We start from the raw sequence: 7,165 nt of genomic DNA on the forward strand, positions 1-7,165 counted from the left end.
GGGATCTGAGGCCTGCAGCTGTAGATCCCAGGCTGCCCTGCAGAGGCGTCGACATGGACCCAGGAAGGGGTGGACCAGGGTGGCTGTGAGGAAGGCCACCCCCTGGACTCTCGTCCACATGCCTCTGACCCATGGATCAGGCCAGAGGGAGGGCGCTCGGCCAGGAAGGATGGAGGCGCTGGCCTCATTCCTGGAGGAGACTCAATCAATCGTTCCCTGCAGCAGGGCACCTCCTGGCCCAAATCTCCTACTTTGCCTGGTTTTCCATCCTGACGGGGGCTCAGGGTAAGTGGCCTGTCTGTGGGGGCAGAGGGCCCTCCGGGAAAGGAGAGCAGCTGACACCGAAGCAGGAGATGGGACGGTCGGTTGGCATGGAGACTGCCAGGGGGAGGGGCGGAGTTGGCCTCTGTTCCCTGGACCCACTTGCCTGTCCCTCCCCTGGGATGCCCCCCCCCCCCAGCCAGGTCAGTTCAAGTCCTGTGAGGGGCACTGGGGCTCGGGGGCACTGACACAAGCCCTTTCCTGCAAGGTGATCCCCGACCAGGAACCACGACCCCAGCCCAGGTGATGGGCGTGCACGGGCACCTGAACCGGCCCAGGACACCCAAGCTGGGCCTGAAGGGCAGAGGCCTGGGGCAGGCTGACCAGTGTGCTGGACAGCATGCCACGCAGGGGCACAGGCGTAAGCACAGGCCTGGAGGTGAGGAGGCCACACCCTCAGAAGGGGACGAGCGCACGCTAGGATGGTGCCCACTGAACCCAGACCCGCCCTCCTGCCCCCGGGCTCCTGCGCCCCGGGGCTGGGCTGCAGCGGGTCTCCCAGGGAGAAGGGTGGGCATTGGGGTCCCCACCGAGCAGGGCAGCAGGGCTACACGCTGACGGCCCACCTGTGAGGAAGGGCACACCTGTGGCTCGGTCCCGAAGCACCTACTGTGAGTACTTTGCCCAAAGGTGGCACTGCTCTGACTGGTCCTGACCCCAGGGGCTCACGTGAGAAGTGGGGGAAGGGCCGGTGCTGCTGCCGCTTTCACTGTCGGCCGGGGCCCACATGTGTTCAAGGCCACGCCCACCTGTGGCCTCCGACGGCCCCTCCATCTTGGAGTCCCTGGAGGGACCTGGCGGCCCCCCGGGGAGCTGTGGTCCCCGGCCTCTCACGCTGTAGGAGACCAGCTCCAGCCCTCAAAGCACGAGGGGCTGCAAGCCCCTTTGGGACAGCTGTCCTAGCCCCACCTCTGCAGCCCCGGGAAAGGCGGCCCGCTAGTTCCCAGAACTTGGAGACGCAATGGACCCGACCCAGGTGTGAGGCCCCCTCTGTCTGTCCGTCCATCTGTCCTTCCGGCCCGCATCCGGTCTGCAAACATTGGCTGCTCCTTGATGGTGGCCCTGGGCCGCGCCTGTCAGGGACACAGACCTGACGTCTCAGGGTCCCTGAGGGCAGGGTGCCTCGGCGCGGCCCGAGCTCCGACAGCCCCGGCTGTCGTAATCCACATTCCTAATCGTCAAGAGGGACAATTCTGGAAAAAAAAAAGAGAACGAAAAGCACCATCATTCGGCCAGGTCTTACTTCTACGCACACGTACATTTGTTCTTCGCAAAATTGGAATTGAATTTTCTATGCGGTCATACTCTGTTGATTTCTCCACCCAACAGCCCATCGTGTGGTTTATCCCAGACGCGCGATGCCCACAAAGACGTGCATTTCTGCAGCCTCTGGCTTCCAAGGAGGAGACATGGCCCCCATTTCCTCCGGTCGGTGTGCAGCTGGCCCCGAGGAGCAGGTGGGGACACAGGTGCGAACAGAGGTCACGCAGGTGAGCAGGAGAGAGGCCAGAGCTGAGGCCACGGGGGAGCAGCGTGGCGTCTGAAGGCTGGGCAGATGTCTCTGCCTCCCTCAGACCAAGACACGCCATGGGAGTGGCGCTGCGAGGCCTCCAGGCGCCCAGCCCCACGATGGGGAAGAGCGGCCGTGATGTGCGAACGACTCAGAGCCGCTCAGCGAAACGGCAGCCAACGGACACACACCTTTGGACGAGGTGGAAGGAGCCAGACCCAGGGAGGGCATATACTCTATGACCCCAAGTTTATGAAATTCCGGAAGAGAGTAAGCCAACGTACGGTGGAAAAAGTCGGAGCCAGGGTGGCGCGGGGGGCTGGGGCACGTGGGCATTTTTGGAGCGAATGTTCTGTCTGTCAATGGGGGTTTGGGCTGCAGAGCACACATTAGAGCATTCTAGATGGTCCCCCTGATGTTTCTACATTTCATTATCAGTTTTACTGCAAAGAATGAAAAACTCCATAACGAACATTGAAGTCTAGTTTGTGCTGTGCGCGCTGCCTGTTTAGGGGTGTCGTGTATGGACATCTGCAGCCAACTGGGAAAGTGGTTGATTCCTGGGGGCTGGAGAGAAGGGTGATAAAGCAAGTGGAGCCAGACGTCTGCTGTGGGCGTTTGGGTGTCACTATAAAATTATATCAACTCTTCTGTATGTTTGAAAATTTGCAAGATTACATGTGAAAGCCAATGAAAGAGCCCAGGTGCTGTAGCCAAGCGGCTGGACCGTGGTAGCTGTTCACTGACCGTGTGTGTGAGACCTTGGACTAGTTTCTTGGACTCCTGGTGCCTCAGTGTCGCCACGGCATGAAAGAATTAACGAGCATCAAGTACTTACACACAGTAAGTACTGGCGTACAGCAGGTGCTTGAAAAGTGCGCCCTTTGTTGGTAGCAATTCCATTGTTGGTAATCTTGAGTTATCAGGGCTCCTACATGTGCTGGAGGCAGCCCGGGAGGCTGACGGATAAGCCAAGGGCTTGCACTGAGTTCAAGAGTAAAGGGCCCCAAAGAGTCAAAACGATCTTGCAGATGAAGAACGAAGCAGAGGGTTCCCACGTCCCACGGTCAGGTTCTACAGGGAACGGGACAGAGGGGTCTGGCAGAAGGATAGAGACATATACACCTATGGGGTGGAGCTGAGGGTGCAGAAATAAACCCTTGTATTTACGGTCACTTTATTTTTGACAAGGGGGCCAAGATGATTCAACGGAGAAGGAACAGTCTTTTCAGCAAATGGTGCTGGGACCAACAACACATGCAAAGAATGAAACTGGACCCCCTTTTCACAGCATCTGAAAAATAACTTAATGGATCAAAGACCTAAATATAAGGGCTGAAACTATAAAACTCTTAGAAGAAAACATAGGAGTAAATCTTCACCTTAGGCAGGGGCTTCTTAGATACGACATCAAAAGCACAAGCAACGAAAAGAAAAAAAAAAATTGGACCTCATCAAAATTAAAAACTTTTGTGCTGCAAACAATTCCAACAAGAAAGTGAAAAAACAACCTATAGGAAGGGAGAAAATATTAGCAAATTATAAATCTAATTAGGAACTTGTGTCTAGAATATATAAAGAACTCTTACAACTCAATAATAAAAAGGTAAATAGCCTAGTGGCCGTGGACAAGGCCCCTAATAGACATTTCTCCAAAGAAGATTTACAAAGGCCGAGAAGCTCATGAAAAGATGCTCAGCATTATTAGCCGTTGGGAAATGCAAATCAAAACCACAGTGAGATACCCTTTCGCACCCACCGGGATGGCCAGAATCAAATAGACATAAAAACTAGTGGTGGTGAGGGTGTGGAGAAGTCGAAACACACACACTGCTGGTGGAAATATGAAATGTTGCATCCACTTTGGAAACAGTTTGGGAATTCTTCAAAATGTTAAACACAGAGTTACCATATGACCAGCAATTCCACTCCTTGGTATATACCCAAGAGAAATGAAAACACATGTTAATGTAAAAACTACGTAAACGTTCATAGCAGCATATTCGTTAATATCCCCAAAGCGGAAACAACCCAAATGTCCATCAGCTAATGAATGGATAATAAAATGTGGTCCATCCATGCAATGGAATATTATTAGCCAATCAAAAGGAATGAAATTGTGACATATGCTACAACATATAGGAATCTCAGCTTTGAAGTTCCTGCAGAAGTCTTCTGGGCAGGCGTTGGGCCAGCCCTATGGCGTGGCAGTGGAAATGGGAAGAGAATGATTAATTCAAGATGCTACAGAGGCATGTGTCAAAGGGTGCAGGCATGGATCCTCCCTTTCCCTTCCTCTCCACATCTTGCCATCTCTGTAGAAGTTGGAGAAGAGGGATCTAGGATTCTAAACCGTGTAGGCCAAGTATTTGTCAGAAGGAGAAGCAGTGGAGTAGGAAGAAGGGAATCTAAATTTTCATCGTAGACTTGCTGCCAGCTAACATTTGACTTGGGCAAGAAACCTCACTGCGTGGTCCTCGTCTTCCTTGCGTGTAAAATGCTGCTGCTTCAGATGCTCTCTCAGACTCATTCAGCTCGTCTTCCACTCTTTTATTCCAAATGCCTACATCACAGGTTAACATGATTTGAGATAAACTCCATACCTGAAAAAACTGAAAAACCGAAAACAAAACCCCCCTGCATTTTACCACTAAGTGAACTTAGCCGGTCCCAAAAGACCACAGAGCATACGATTCCATTGATCTGAAGTGTCCAGAAAAATCAAATCTACAGAGACAGAAAGTAGGTCGGTGGCTGCCTAGGGCTGGAGGTGGTGGTGGAGAATGCGGGTGACTGCTCACGGGTACTGGGCTTTCCTTTTGGGGTAAAAAATGCTCTCAGATTAGATGGTTGCACAACTCTGTGAATACACTAACATCCATTGACTGGCACGCTTGAAATGGGTGAAGTGTATGGCATGTAAATTATCCCTCAATAAATCTGGTGAAACAAGAGAGCCTTGGGTTCAGGTTCGGACTCGGCTCTCTGGGGCAAGTCTCTGTCATTCCAGGAACGAAGTTCAGTCTGATACGTAAAATGGGGCTGGGACGATTTGCCTCCCTGGGTTATTGCGGGGACCAGATGAGACGACAGATATGAAACAATTTTTCATTTTAACTTCTGTATTTAAATGTATTACAAAAGGAAATGTATGCACATTGTACAAAATTCAAATGGCAGACGTGGGTACTCAGTGAGAAGTCTCATTTTCTGGGGCGATGGAAGTTTCAATATCTTGATTGGGGTGGTGATGACACAGATGTATACGTTTGTCAAAACTCGTGGAACTGTACTCTTAAGGAGGTTGAATTTCATTGTCAGTAAATAATACACACAAGCAAGTAAAATGTTATTTTGTTACACCCTTTTTGTACTCGTAAAAAAAAAAAAGTACTACATACATTGTTCCTCTCCTTGTTTGTTCCCCTCAAGACCGTTCTAGGAGATGGACTCAAATCAGTCTGCGCTTACCCAGCTGCACGCGCCTCCACGTGGATGTGTCCCAGCGCTCCACCGCCAGCCGATATTTAGGATGTTTCCAATCTGCTGCTATTACAAAGAGTGCTTCAGTGAATAACCTTGAATGCAGTAATATATCATTCTTCACGTTTGTGAGCAGTCTCTGGAGGACAGATTCCTAGAAGTACATGCTGCGCCAAAGGATATATGTATTTGTAATTTGGACATTGTTTCAGATGTTCCAAGAGTGCCTGCTTCCCTATACCATTGCAACATGGTGTGTCATTAAACTTTACTCTTTGCCCATTGGATCAATGAAAAATCATCTTTGAGAGTAATTTTAATTTGCATTTCTGTTGTTAAGTGTGAGACTGGGCACTTTTTGTATATATAAGTGTTATTTTTATTTCCTTTTCTGTTCATAATCTCTGCTCACTTTTTTCCCTCTTGGGTATATTTTTTTAATTGATTTGTAAGAGCTCTTTACATATGAGGATAAAGGATCTTTGCTTGGATATAAGTTGGACATATTGCTTCTTTTATGGCTTTTGGGTTTTATGTTGTTTGTTGTTGCTACTGTGAAGTTCCGGGCACAGGAAGAGACAGTGTCCATTTTTCTCTGGGTACCATCTCCCAGGATGGGGCTGGGGAGGGCGCTTCTCCACATTAATCCCGGCCACTTGTGTCCCTCTGCTCTTTCCCTGCGTACTCCCAGGTGACTGACTGACCTGCCTGGGTCAGCTCCTCCCAGCCAGGCCATCGTTAGAGGAGAGAGGAGCCATGACGGGGGTGTGGAGAAACGTGAGGCCCTCGTCTACTCTGAAACTGCGCTCAGTCACCCTCCTGTGCTGGCCGGGTGGATGGCACCTGGGTGCAGAGGTGGGTCAGACTGTCCTGCTCTGCTGAGTTCACAGTCTGGTGGAAAATCCAATGTGGTGAGTACTTGGCCGGGGGAGTCTCAGCGTGTCCGGAGGAAAGAGGTGGGGGACACAGGCACGGGGGGGGGCCCTAGCAGCTCGGGAAGGTGGTGGCCCCACAGCCCCAGGCCCGAGGGCCCTCACTTCCTAGCTTGCCTCTCCCCAGAGAGCACTGGGGTGCATCCAGATACGGCAGTGGGTTTGTTACAATAAAAACAAGAATCTTGCTGACCCAGTTCCTGTAGCGTTCAATCCTGGCCTCCCTGTGAAGCGGGAGGTGTTAATAGTACTCATTTCTAGGGTGGCCGCGAGGATGAACTGAACTGATGCACGCAGCAAGCACACGCTTGACACATGGAAGTGAAGTTTATAATTCCATGCGGGTGGGCGCGAGTGCACGTGTGTTAGGTGTGGACTCAGGATTCCACGTGGGCGCGCGAGTGCACGGGTGTTAGGTGTGGACTCGGGATTCCACGTGGGCGCGCGCGAGTGCACGGGTGTTAGGTGTGGACTCGGGATTCCACGTGGGCGTGTGAGTGCACGTGTGTTAGGTGTGGACTTGCGGTGTATTTGACTTGGGGGTGCTTGGAGCAGGCTGCCAGGCTATACCAGCTACAACTTAAGCTGGGCTTCTGTGAGGGTGGAGCAGTATCCCGCGTTCCCGACTAGATAATGCCTCGTGGTGGAGTGGGCTGGTGGGTGAGGTTGCGGCTGCCTATAGACATGAGGTGTGTGGGTGCAGTGTGTCTACAACAGAGGCTGGGCGGGGGGGGGGTTCTCAGGAGGAGAGGAGTGTCTGAGAGATGAAAGAGGGAGGGAGAAAGAGAGAGGGAGGGAGAGAGAGAGGGAGGGATCTTGCCTCACAGGAGACACACCAGAGAGAGAGCCCTCTGCCTTTATTTAGCCCAGAGAGAGACAGGCCTCCCTCCTCCCTCCGGGTCTGCCCTGGGGTCTCCCA

At 51.9% G+C, this 7,165-nt stretch overlaps 1 long non-coding RNA gene across 1 annotated transcript; it reads left to right on the plus strand.

Annotated features, from left to right (window-relative positions):
* The first annotated feature begins 1,686 nt into the window (after positions 1-1,686).
* Positions 1,687-2,649, plus strand: LOC309833104. Its single transcript, XR_014297725.1, has 3 exons — positions 1,687-1,811; positions 1,896-2,101; positions 2,505-2,649. It is a non-coding gene; the product is annotated as an uncharacterized lncRNA (long non-coding RNA).
* Positions 2,650-7,165: the final 4,516 nt, after the last annotated feature.

The sequence above is a fragment of the Grampus griseus genome, assembly GCF_964374135.1.
Source record: "Grampus griseus genome assembly, chromosome: 14".
Taxonomy (NCBI): Eukaryota; Metazoa; Chordata; class Mammalia; order Artiodactyla; family Delphinidae; genus Grampus; species Grampus griseus.